We start from the raw sequence: 13,610 nt of genomic DNA, 5'->3' as shown, positions 1-13,610 counted from the left end.
AATATTTTGTTTAATTCTTGTTTTTTCATTTTTTTTTTTTTTTACAATGAAATTTTAAAAAATCGAAGATTTTAACTCTGAACGCTGGACACTTTGGACATTTGAACTAATCCAAATAAAAAATATATAGTATAAAAAAATACAGAAGCCTATATACATCATATTTAAATACACAAATCTCAACACCATACGATTTATTTCTACTTTCTACATTAAACTCAATCAATTAATTATCACTAATTGATTGAGTCATTGGTTAATTTTTTAAAAATATTTCACGTCTTGTTTACGCCAATGAATAGTTATGCAGTTTAAACTTGATCCGAGAATGGGTGTGGGAGAAATGACGTTTACAAACTTTTTACCGGACAGACAGACCGACAGACAAAAAAAAAAAAGAAAAAAAAAAAAGAAAAACTAAGAAGAATCTGAAGAAAAAAAAAAAACAAAAAAAAACCCTGTACATGTAATTAGGCTAAGTATCGTGTCACTATTAAAGAGTTCATAAATATGTCCGCCAAACACACGTGACCATTTGACAGTTTCAACATTTCATTGTAAGTCAGTAGGAGATACATTTTTAATGATCCTCTTATCAATCATTATTGAAATGTCAAAGTCGTGTCTATATCTATGGGGGAAATAAATCGGAAACAAAAAGTTATCACAATAGTTTACCATTATTTTCGTTGGACCCTTTTTTGTATCCACTGTCCACTATGATTTAAAAAAAAAAAAACTTTCAATTTCCCAGATCAATAATCTTTGCTCTGTGACAGTAGATATTTTAGGTCTCGAGAAACGATCCTTTGCTTTTTGAAAGTTAACGCATTTGATACAAATACTGGTCTGAGTTTGTGGGCTTACTTTAAAAAAAAATTATTACAATTCCTCCATTCAGCTTGCTAATTCATTTAGATCAAAAACCTGGTTGGAAAAAAACTGGACACTGATGATCTCACGACTTTCCTAGAAATTTGAGAGTTTATGTATATTTTTGGGAGAAGAAGTACTAGCTATTTGGCCAGAGTGGGTCAACTCTACTTTGACCGTTATAATTTTTCAAAGTATAAAAAAAAATGAATTTGGCTAAAGATAATCTTATCTTGAACAGACTACACCGTCGAGTATTTCCACAAAAAGACCCAATTCATTTAAGAGTTTAAAAAGTTAATAGACCTTCGGGAACTTTGGGGACATATTGAACACCGTCTTCTAAGTCTAGATTTATTGGCGGCGGCCTATCATTGGAACTTTCTGTCGCCTGACTCTGAGTAGATTTATAGGCTTATCATTGGAACTTTCTAGAACCTGACTCTGAGTAGATTTATAGGCCTATCATTATAACTTTCTATAGCCAGACTCTGAGTAGATTTATAGGCCTATCATTGGAACTTTCAATAGTCTGACTCTTGAGTAGATTTATAGGCCTATCATTGGAACTTTCAATAGTCTGACTCTGAGTAGATTTATAGGCCTATCATTGGAACTTTCAATAGTCTGACTCTGAGTAGATTTATAGGCCTATCATTGGAACTTTCTAGAGCCTGATTCTGAGTAGATTTATAGGCCTATCATTGGAACTTTCTATCGCCAGACTCTGAGTAGATTTATAGGCCTATCATTGGAACTTTCTATAGCCTGACTTTGAGTAGATTTATAGGCCTATCATTGGAACTTTCTAGAGCCTGACTCTGAGTAGATTTATAGGCCTATGATTGGAACTCTCTAGAGCCTGATTCTGAGTAGATTTATAGGCCTATCATTGGAACTTTCTAGAGCCTGACTCTGAGTAGATTTATAGGCCTATCATTGGAACTTTCTAGAGCCTGACTCTGAGTAGATTTATAGGCCTATCATTGGAACTTTCTAGAGCCTGACTCTGAGTAGATTTATAGGCCTATCATTGGAACTTTCAATAGTCTGACTCTGAGTAGATTTATACATTCACTTAATTAAAAAGGTTTTTTTTTCTTCTGGCAGGGTTCTATTTTTGCTTAAATCTATTATTCATTAGTTGTTAAGAGTAAAATATTGGCTCGTACGAAACAGCCATCGGCTTCACAAAGGAAGAATTGTCTTTACAAAAAACAACACATTAAAAAAAAAATAGATTTTACTGTAAAAAAAATATATATTACAAACCTATGATACCAGTAATCCAGTGTTTCCCAAATTGAATTCCGCGAGGCCCATTTACGTGTCCCATGAACTATTGTAACAATTAACGAATGGATTAATTATAAAGTAAATGCAAAAAAAAAATCTTTTTAGTTCATTTTGTAACTGCCATAAATGTATGAGTACATCACTATGAACTTTGAACTGATGTCAACTCTGAATCTCATTGGAAACAAATATACAAAGAATGACGATTCAATGATCTGTTGTGGAATTTGTCTGAAGAGTCTCACACTAGTACGTAACAAGCTTTCGTTATTTTAATACAGCACTTTACAACGTATATCTGCAGAACAAGAGTCTCACACTAGTACGTAACAAGCTTTCGTTATTTTAACATAGCACTTTACAACGTATATCTGCAGAACAAGAGTCTCACACTATTACATAACAAGCTTTCGTTATTTTAACATAGCACTTTACAACGTATATCTGCAGAACAAGAGTCTCACACTAGTACATAACAAGCTTTCGTTATTTTAACATAGCACTTTACAACGTATATCTGCAGAACAGGATTTTTTTATGTTGCAACAAAATCAAAGTCTACAAACAGGCCCGACGGCCAAACCAGAGTTTAGAATTCATCTTACCAATATCGTGCTTGATATCAAGAAGTTATGACCTCCAAGTAGACAATGTCATCAAAAGTTTATCAACCTTATTTGATTTATTTTGCATACGTTTATATTGTATTTAAATACTTCTTTTTAAAAAAAAGCTTATCTAAGCTAAGGGAAAGAAACCCGAACGTACAAGTATGCCTCTTAATAATGTAGAAGTTATATCCCTTATTCGATATCAAACAAAAAAACAACAACAACATAATTACCAATAATTAAATGACTTATTGGTTGATTGATTCGTGTTCTGTCAGGTACAATAAGTCAATACGCTAAACAAAACAAGTATTTAATTGACTAATGAGTGTGTGGGAGATATAACGTATACAGACTTTTTTAACAGACAGACTGAAAGACAGTGAGTTGATATAGTCTTTTTAATAAATAATAAAGCTAAATTTAAAATACGGTTTAATTATCAATACTGGTATTCTTTTATGAAAACAAATAGGAATAATCAAACCTAAATAAAAATAAGCAAAGTGTTCCGCTGAATTCTTTGAAAGTACTAAGTGTTCCGATAAAGAAAAAGTTTTAGGAAACACTGCAGTCATCAATTGTATTTCACCTGCCTAGTGTCGCATTGTAAATCTGGTCACACATGTTAAAATGGACAGGCAGATCTAGAGAGTGACATCCAAAAAAATCTGGGACAAAGTAATCAATTAACTGCGGCGAGTTGATGAATCGAATAAGAAGGTTGAAATTATTATTTTAATTATATTCTAATTGTAATAATTTATTTTAGCGGTTATTTCGAGCAACCCCACTTCAGCCTGGACATTTCTGGTCTAAATTGATCTACATGAGGAAGACAAAAATATTTTTATAAAGGTTATATCAACTCACTGTCTGTCTCACTGTCTGTCTGGGTAGATTCCCCCTACATGTTGTTTTTTACGCCCATTTTACATTCTCGGATTAAGTTGACATTTTGCATAATTTTTTCAATGTCAATGACAACACATGAATCAATTTAAAAAACAATTAGTCGTAATTAATTAATTGCGTTTTATATAGAAAAAGTGGACATAAACCTTAAAATATTGAGTTAAATAGCAGTACTATAAACTTGTTTTTTTTTTTTTTTAAAGAATATTTTTATCTTTAATTTTTGTGTGCTATTATACTGAATTATAGAATATTATTGGTTCTAGCCCGGCTGCTTTGTGGCAGTGCTCCATATGTTCACGTGTTGTAACTCATGGCAGGCGTTCATCTGGAGACTCACTTTTGGTGTTCAGAATGAGGTGGACACATGTAAAGGAGGTCGTAACGTTTATCTTTTTTTTTTCATCTTTATCTTTCGTTGTTTTTTTTAGTATTTAAATTTTTATTTTTCCAAAAACGCTGGTGGATAAAATACGAGTTTTGGAGATGTCTTTTGTGCCGGACGCCCATTCCTATAGTTCACCCTGGCTAATGAAGCGTGTCGGCCTTGTGACCATTGTAGGCTTATGTGTCATGGACCATTTCATTTGGAAAGAGAATTGGAAGAGAGAGAGAGAGAAAGAGAGAGAGAGAGAGAAACTTGATTAGATACGTTGTGATAAATTTTATGTGGAATTGGAAAGGTCAAGGTCCTAGCTCATTGACTTCCTGGGACCTGATACACTTTTTTGTTTTTCTCTCAATGGCAAATGTTGCAGAAACTGTCCGCAGGTTCGCCGCTGACCCCTGGCGATGTTATCAAGTTTATAACCTGGCTCTGACATCAACTCAAACACTAACTGGAGAAAGAAGTTGTTAAAAAAAAAAGAAAGGTGCGGAGAGGAGGGGGGGCGGTATTTAAATGTTTTTAATTGCAATCAACGTGTTTGTCTTCTCACTCTCTCTCCCTGCCACCGTCTCTCACCCTCTCCCTTCTCCAACTTTCTATCTTTCTCGCTCTCCATCTATTTTTACACCCCTCCCTCTATCTCTCCCTCCATATCTTCTCCCCCCTTCTCTGCCTACTCTCTCTCTACTGCCTCTCTGTCTCCTTCCCTTCCTCTCTTTCACTCTCTCTTTCCATCTCTCTCTCTCTTTCTCCCCTTTTCTTACCTCTCTCTCCCATTCCTCTCCACCCTTCTCCTCTCTCCTTCTTTCTCTCTCCCCTATTTCTCCACGCTCTCTCTCTCCCCTTTTCTTACCCCTCTCTCTCATTCCTCCCCACCTCTCCCTTCTCCTCTCACCTCTCCCCTTCTGTCTCTCTCCCCTATTTCCCCACGCTCTCTCTCTCTCTCTCTCTCTCTCTTTCTCTCTCACTTCCGTTGTTCTATAAATAAACCCCATCTTGATGTGTGTCTTGAAGACGAGTGTACACAAAATAGAGAATTGAATAAGAAAAGAAACGAAACAGTCCATATGTTTCTTTTTATCGCATGTCAACAAAAAACAAGATGGAGGTGATGATTAACGATCCCACCAATAGAAACAATTGTCACAAGTACAGACACGTTTTGGTGCGTATGATTGGGGGCCGGGGTACATCCGGGGAACTTTTTTTTTTAGTTCATTAGATGTATTTAAGTCGGCTTAATTATAGCCTTTATGTCAGCCATGCTCTCTGTGATAGATGGCACTACATCACAGATGCAGTCTATAAATAGTCTATATCGTAGATACCTACAGACACGCATTGGTAATTATATGCCGCCGAACTGAAACTTTGTGAATAACATCAATTTAATTGTAGAACAAAGGGAAGCAATAACGTCTTTGAAACATCTATGAGGAACTGAAAGTGATGAAAACAGAGGGTGGGGGGGGTATAGGAAGAGAGGTGACTTTTTTATTTTTATATTTTTTAGAGGTAAGTGGAAACTTTAGTTTGTTTGTAGCGGTGTATTTAAAACTTTGTACACGAGATATAGGGCAATATTCAAGAGATAGTGGTCTGTGGTATTTCTCAAAACGTTTGTGCTTAACGGAACTATTCCCGCATTCAGAGCATGAATCAAAACACTGTACTCACTTTAATTTATTAATTCACGTGGTGGCCTACTAGTTCATTATTCAAGTAGTTCGTGGAGCACCTATACAGGCCTCGCGGAACACTGGGGTTCCATGGTACACAGTTTGGGAAACACTGGTCTATTGAATCTAAAACTCCTAGACTTGTTGACTATCATGACTTCATAAATATAGACTGCTGAAAGTATTTAAAAAACAAGACAACAAAATCAAGTTTTCACACAAACCGGTAGGAAATAGCATGGATAGCTTTTTATTTTATTTTGAAAGCAATGCAGTTCAAAGGTCAAGTTTTGATATTTTTGAGCAAAATAACATGAGAGTATATACATTGGCGCTTTTCTTTTTTTGACAATATGTCACAAGAGACCTATTATACTATTCAGAAATAGATGAACAAAAGAATCATAGGAAGCTTTCATGTCTGGATATCAGAGACTTTAACTATCAGCAACCACAATACCAGTATTTTTCTCTAGTTACTTTTGTGAGCATTTCAGATGTTTTTGAAACAAGTATACTGAGAGAGTTGAAAATTAATTCGTACATTTGTTTTAATGGCTGGTGTACAACTATGAAATAACGCACTGCCGATTAATTATTGTTCTAGAAAGTGTGTACATGTATCTGAATGCAAAGGGCATATATATATATATATATATATATATATATATATATATATATATATATATATATATATATATATATATAATTATATATATAATTATATATATAATTATATATATAAAATGCATAATGCACGTTTTCGTTAAGCCGTATGTACCTAACATGACATAAAGTGCTTTTAGATATAATGTTAAATTTGAACAAATTTGACATTATTTACACAAATGATATCATTTCATTTTATATTATTGTCTTCGGTATACACTACATAACAATGTTAATTTTATTTGGAAAAATTTTGCAAAAATCCTATATTGAATATGCCATGAAAATTGGTATGGTATGCACTCCAAAGACACAAATGTTTATAGTTCATTCAAGTTTTTAATATTTAAGTTATTTGCAGCGCGTGGACCAAAGGTTGGGATCTCGGGTTAAATAAAAATTACACCAAACTAATAGCGACTTTAAGCCTCTTGGGAGCCACTAAAATCAACAAGTCATCAATACAGGAGCTTTATTATCTAAGTGTCCGTTATTTACGAGATGAATTCAATGTTATAATTAGTAACAGAGTGAATTAAAACGTGTTAAAAATAGCATGAGTGGGTCATTGGTGTGAAGATCAAATCCTAATTAGGATTGCTAGAACTTAATACTTGTTGTTAAGTTAAGATCAAATCTAATAAGGATTGCTAGAACTTAATAATTAATATATCACTTTTTTTCTTAAAACCTTTAATCACCTATCGTTTTCTTAAGTTAAAACACCATATTCATTCTATTTCAATAGTTAACTACCAACCATAGTAACTGAATATGTAGAGATTGTTTCAAATTATATTTGGTATGTGAATGATAGATAAAAATGTAATAATTATTTAATCTATTTGGTAATAGGGTTATTGAATAAAATCCATCTTTGATATATTTACTTCACATCTAAGGTAATAGTATAACTTTGGTATGAATGATTATTGTTTGGTTTGCTATTGAATTATGTTGTGTTATTTGTAATGCATAGTTGTCAGACACATTTCATTCTCTGGCACTGCAAGGGTCGAGCTTTGTAAAAGGGAAACAAAATTAATTGTAGTCTCCCTTCAACAGTGTCCACAGTGGATTTTTTTTATTTTGATGATATGGCAATGTATCCATCTGAAAGGCAACGAGGATCTAGGAAAACTTAGGGTTTCGAATGTGTCAGCTGTCACTATTCCCTCGGTTAGTACAACAAGGTATATTATTAATATTATTATTATTATTATGCTAGAAGCGAACGAGTATTCATTCTCTGGCGCAGCCAGAGTCGAGTTTCGCTAGAATGAAGCAAAATTCATCGTAGTCCCTTTATTAGAGCCCACTGGGCAATTTTCAGGTGATGTGGCAGGTCTGTAGCATTATTATTATTATTATTATTATTATTATTATTATTATTATTATGTTAGAAATGAACGAGTTTTCATTATCTGGACTGCCAGGGTCGACTTTCGCTTAAGAAAAACAAAATTTATTGTGGTCCCTTTATCAGTGCCCTTTGATTATTATTATTATAATTATACTTAATATTATTATTATTACTAGAGATGCATTAAAAGTGTTTAAAATTAACACTATATATAATGTACGCATATTCATTGTCTACAAACTCGTAAATGGGAATTAATCGATAAGTAATCAATATTGTTGTTGTTTTTTCCTCCAGTACTAATTTAGATCAGCTCGTCGATATAGAGTCTAGAACTTATCCCCAGCATCAGCGCCAACAAAACATAACCTTTCGGACTTGGCCGGATATTAGCCAATCAATAGTCGACAAGTGGAGAGAACCAGATAGCGTGCGAGTATTTCAGTAAACAGTTCAGGCCCTTGGCTGTCTCGTGCCTCCGTGTGTAAAGCACTAGCTGCCCCTGTTTTGCTGCAGCGATTTCGAGCGTTTGACTTTGTGACTGGGGGGGGGGGACTTCACCCTAGAAGGACGGTAAGGGGGAGGAGGGTAGAGGATCGAATTGCCCGGAGACGTGAACAGGGCGCTTTGTTGGGGGGTGACAAAAGTCGGGGGAGAGAATTGTTGAGGCGGGGCCGACAGAGTTCCTGATCTGATAAGTCCACGACAGTTTTAGACCTGAGAGTGGGCAAACAGAGGGGGAAGGGGGCGACTAGCGCTCCAGGTAAATTGAGAAGGATAGAAAAACTACACTTGACAGGTAGTAGTGATGTGCGATTTTTCTGACTCGATTCAACAACGATTCTTGTCCTTTAAAATTCACGAAAATCGTAAAGCCAGCACCACTTTTTATGGGTTACGATATTTTCTTTTTGGTGTTGTTCTAAAGAAATAATCTCATCTGCCTGGTCGTGTGCCTTGAAGTCTTAACTGTTGTTTCCAAGGTCCCGAGTTCGAATCATGCCTGCCGCCGTCACTTACCAACCAAATCTAACCGACAGCTTCCAAGATTCGTGGCTAAATATTGGGACAGGTAAAAACAACAACAACAACCAGGTTCAAGTTTTAAAATTCAATTAGAGATTTAATGTCATCGAATTAAATATAAAAAGGGTGATAACTTGTAACATCCCAAATAATCAGACGAGAATTCTATTTTACATCGGATAATTCCCTTTATAAAAACTTTTTTCCCGCCTTTGTAAAATCACATTAGTATTACATTTCAAAACTTGCCAACCATGACGTCAATTTCACGAGTGATCATTTGTGGAGTCTTGCAAGAGAACATCCTTAAATGGCTGCTAATAAATAAATAATGATTTTGAAGTTGACACAAATATATCACCTCATTTAAACCACCTTATTGTTAATTTGTTTTATTTTTTTAATTATTTTGTGTGCTGTGTGTGTTATACTGTTCACCGTAGTAAGCATTTGAAGTTATATCTAGAACCATTAAACTACTAGTCCATTCACCAAGACAGAACAGTACCGAAATTACGAGAATCACTTCTTGGTAATTAGCTCATATAAATCATATCTGGTCAACGAAAGAAGATAATATGATAATTAAACAGCAACCAAGAACAATGGCAATTTGGAGATGAAAACTGTATGACTAGTTTAAATAAGTTTTAATATATTAATCAAACATAAGGACAGAGACATAGTGACTGAGACAGACAGATAGACAGACAGACAGACAAATCAGATAGATAGATAGATAGATAGATAGATAGATAGATAGATAAATAGATAGATAGATAGATAGATAGATAGATAGATAGATAGATAGATAGATAGATAGATAGATAGATAGATAGATAGATCAGATCAGATCAGATCAGATCAGATCAGATAGATAGACAGACAGACAAACAGATCAGATCAGATCAGATCAGATAGATAGATAGACAGACAGACAGACAGACAGACAGACAGACAGACAGACAGACAGACAGATAGATAGATAGATAGATAGATAGATAGATAGATAGATAGATAGATAGATAGATAGATAGATAGATGCATACATACATACATACATACATACATATAGACAGACAGACAGACAGACAGACAGACAAACAAACAGACAGACAGAAATATTCTCAGTTATCAAACAAACGGAATCTTGTGAACAACGAAAAAAAAAGGAAAGGGAGACCATACTTAAGTACCAAAGAATGTCACTGGAAGTGATCTCCCCTTGTCTATCCCATCATCCAATTTACAGCCACTTTCTGGCATTCTTTCAAGTTATCTCTCTCTCCCCCCCCCTCCCCCCTCCCCCCCCCCCCCCCCCCCCAGCTACGAGATTCCGTTTCGTTCCCTAAACACCAAAACCAGAGACGTACAGTAACACCATCATCAAATCCGCCCAAAGACGAGACAGAAGCAGCCAGGGAGCACACGAAGGGGGCCGCTTGCAAAAAACACGGCACCTATTCAAGCGCAGTATCGCGGAGACTACTGGGAGATTACTTTTCCCGGGACACGGGTGCCTTTCTTGCGCCCCCTGCGCGACCATGGAGAGCGCCGTTCAGCAGGGCACCGGAAGTGAGAAGTATAATTTTCTTTTCTGGTAGACAGCTTTTGTCTTTAGTGACCGACTTGAGTTTACATCTAGACAGCCATCTTGCTTTTTTCTATATTTAGAGCTAGTAGCGTAAGCATGCAAGGCTTATGGGACGGTTTTGTTTTTCTGTGGTTATAGTTAGGGTTGGGAAAATGTGCTTTTACAATGAAGGAGGCATACCCTTGCCCACTTTAATCAATGCCACCGACAAGGGGTTTTATAAAGTATTAGCCGGATATGACCAGTGGCCTTAATTTGGGTATTAATTATTTACTTGATTGAATTTAGATCTATGTCAAACATGGACAGTGTACTCTTGTAGAGTGGGGAAATGGATTTACCCGTTCAGCCGACATATTCATATCAAATATAAAATACTGTGAAAACGGGTTTACCCGATTTGTTAAAAAAAGTTTCGTGCTCTAATAGAGGTACAATTAGGCCCTTATTTTTATTTTTAAGGCCCTCCAGTTGTGGGAGGACCATTAAACATGCACTACGGTCTCCGCCATGATCTAAGGAACATATAAGCCAAGTTTTATCAAGATTGTCGATTTTGATTTATATTCGGGACACACATACATACATACAAATGATTTAATTAGTTGCGCTATAAAATACAAATGGATTAACAAAATCAATTAGCAGTGTATATTATATAGATATTGAACTAATTTGGTCCACACAAAAACGTTGCTCCACCGCCCCCCCCCCCCCCCATGGTTAAGTTGAGGGTGACGACAATTTATAAAAACTAGTTAACTGTGTACTGAAATTGAGAGATTTTTATACAAAAATACGACCGCCACCTCCTGCCCCTCCATGGTTGATCGAGTTGAGGGGGGGGGGGAAGGGGAACGATTGCCCGCACCGCTCCCGGATCCTCCGCTGCTTCTAAGGCTTCGTCCTACATTTTGTTCTCCCATGTACGTTCAGGTATCCGAGGACCCTAAACAGAAGCCTGTGTGTGACGTCCTATGTGTATTAGAGTCAAATCTAAATCTGTTATACTAAATTATAGGCATGTAATTCTTATCAAATTCTGAGACACTTATGTTGTATATAAAATTGAGCGACCTCTATTATCGTGGTCGCTGTTGTTGACTTGGTAAAAGTTTAATCTCTGATTGTTTTTATCTACACTCAAGAAAATAGGCCAAATTAGACAGCCCAAAGCCAAATCAGACGAACAGTACAACTTTAATCATTGCGTCACCCGCGTTGTCCATTTAAAACAAAACAGGATGACCATTTACACGCTGGTGCCTCTCACCGGTTCCATGGTGTAATGGTTAGCACTCTGGACTTTGAATCCAGCGATCCGAGTTCAAATCTCGGTGGAACCTGACATTTTATTTACTTCTTTTTTTTTTTTTAATTGACGAAAGTGAAAAGTAAAAAAAAAATCACTAACCGCGTTTGACCTTTGAAATAAGCAAAATTTAAAAAAAAAAAGGTTAAAAAATGCACTTCTCTATATATAATTCTCTTCGTCGCCCGACCATGCGGGACTTGCATCGTGGAAAGATAACTCTTTTATTCCTGCAAGTCGGACTAAAGTTTCCCCACGTAACTTTCGCAGCGAAAAAAATACAGAAAAAAAAGGGGGGGGGGGAGAACAAGTAATCTTCTCTGTAATCACCCGTCTCTAAATAGCAAATACCATTGCGGGGCTCTATGCAAAACGGATTGCGCGGGGCCCAGTTTGGGTAGGGATTTGGATCATCATCATCATCACTCCTTTGAGGTCCTCGTGGAACATAGGGCCTCGTCAAAAACACGCCACTCTCCACGGTCTCTTGCTAGCTTTTTGATGGCGTCCCATCTCTTCCCGGTCTTCTCTGATTCTTCAAGTACACTGCGTCGCCATGTTCTTGTTCCCTGGGGGTTCCACTCTAAGACCTGCCTAGCTCTGTTGCTGGTATCTTTTCTAAGGGTGTGACCAATCCATCTCCACTTCCTCTCTAAGATCTGCACTTCTATGTTTTTCTGTCCACTCATCTCCCACAGTTTGGTGTTTTCTACTTTGTCATACCAGTGTATTTTTAGGATATTTCTCAGGCATCTGTTGATGAAGGTTTGTATTTTTTTTGTTGTGGCTTCAGTTGTTCTCCATGTTTCAGAACCATACAGTAGGACAGCCTTGACATTAGAGTTAAAGATTCTTAGTTTAGGGATGTGGATAATAAGTTAAAATTTGTGAAAATTAAGAGTTTGTATTAGAAAATAAATTCGTCTTTGCATTTTATTCACTCTTTACTACGTACAGAATCACATTACGAGCCGTGCGTGTGGCGAAGTCATACAGTATATAATAAAAATTCTGTTTCTACATAGATCACGCTTAGTAGCAAGTATTACCAAATATTTGAGAATTGTTTACCTCAAGTAAATCTTCATTAGTTTGAGGCGTGAGAAACTTGTTTCATCAGATTCCATAATTACGGGTATAATGCCGTTTTTTTTTTATCGCGCTTTAAATTGGCTTCTTTTTCTTTTTGAATGACACCCCAAAATGAAAACACAAAATTTTGTTTATATTTCAGGAGATTTCTATAAGTTTTTAAAAGATACAGATAATTTACGAAAATTTCCAGGACTTTTCGCATATTTCGCAATTTCAGGAGATTTTCAGGAGCTCCTGGTAAATTGACAAGAGGCCGCGGGAAATCTGTTATAAGTTATAAAATGGTTTAATTTAATAATTTACGCCTAGATGTAGCGCGGGTTCTATAAAAGTGCGGGGCCCATTGAGGTCGCATAGGTTGTAGTGCCCTAAAGCCGGCCCTACTAGACTACTAGTTTAAATATAATCCACATCTAAATTGTAAAGGAATATCTCTCAACACCGTAAGATTTTTTACGATTGTTCTACATCAAACAAAATGAACTAATTATCAATAATTAATTAATTGGCTAATTGTTTTATTGATTTTGTTAGGTTTTTTTTATGGATGATGATTGATTGTGCAAAGTTTCAACTTTTATTGGGAGCAATACCATGTATAAAACGTGTACAGAGAGACAGACAGACAGACAGACAGGCGTTGTGAGTTGATATAAATGTTGTAATAGAAAGCGCCCCAACCCCACTACACTTGACTATAATAATTGTCTCCCTTGTTTATACCTATAGAAGTTTTTTTTGTTAATTTAATACACTCTAAGCTTAGTTTATACTGTATTTCAGAGAGGC

The 13,610-nt window shown here is 35.9% G+C and overlaps 1 non-coding gene across 1 annotated transcript; it reads left to right on the top strand.

The window, feature by feature from the left end:
* Positions 1 to 11,688: 11,688 nt before the first annotated feature.
* Trnaq-uug (transfer RNA glutamine (anticodon UUG)) lies at positions 11,689 to 11,760 on the top strand. Its single transcript has one exon. It is a non-coding gene; the product is annotated as a tRNA-Gln (tRNA).
* Positions 11,761 to 13,610: the final 1,850 nt, after the last annotated feature.

Source organism: Biomphalaria glabrata, chromosome 11, assembly GCF_947242115.1.
Source record: "Biomphalaria glabrata chromosome 11, xgBioGlab47.1, whole genome shotgun sequence".
Lineage (NCBI taxonomy): Eukaryota > Metazoa > Mollusca > Gastropoda > Planorbidae > Biomphalaria > Biomphalaria glabrata.
Note: the sequence above shows the minus strand (reverse complement) of the source record. Positions and strands in the feature narration are given on the sequence as shown.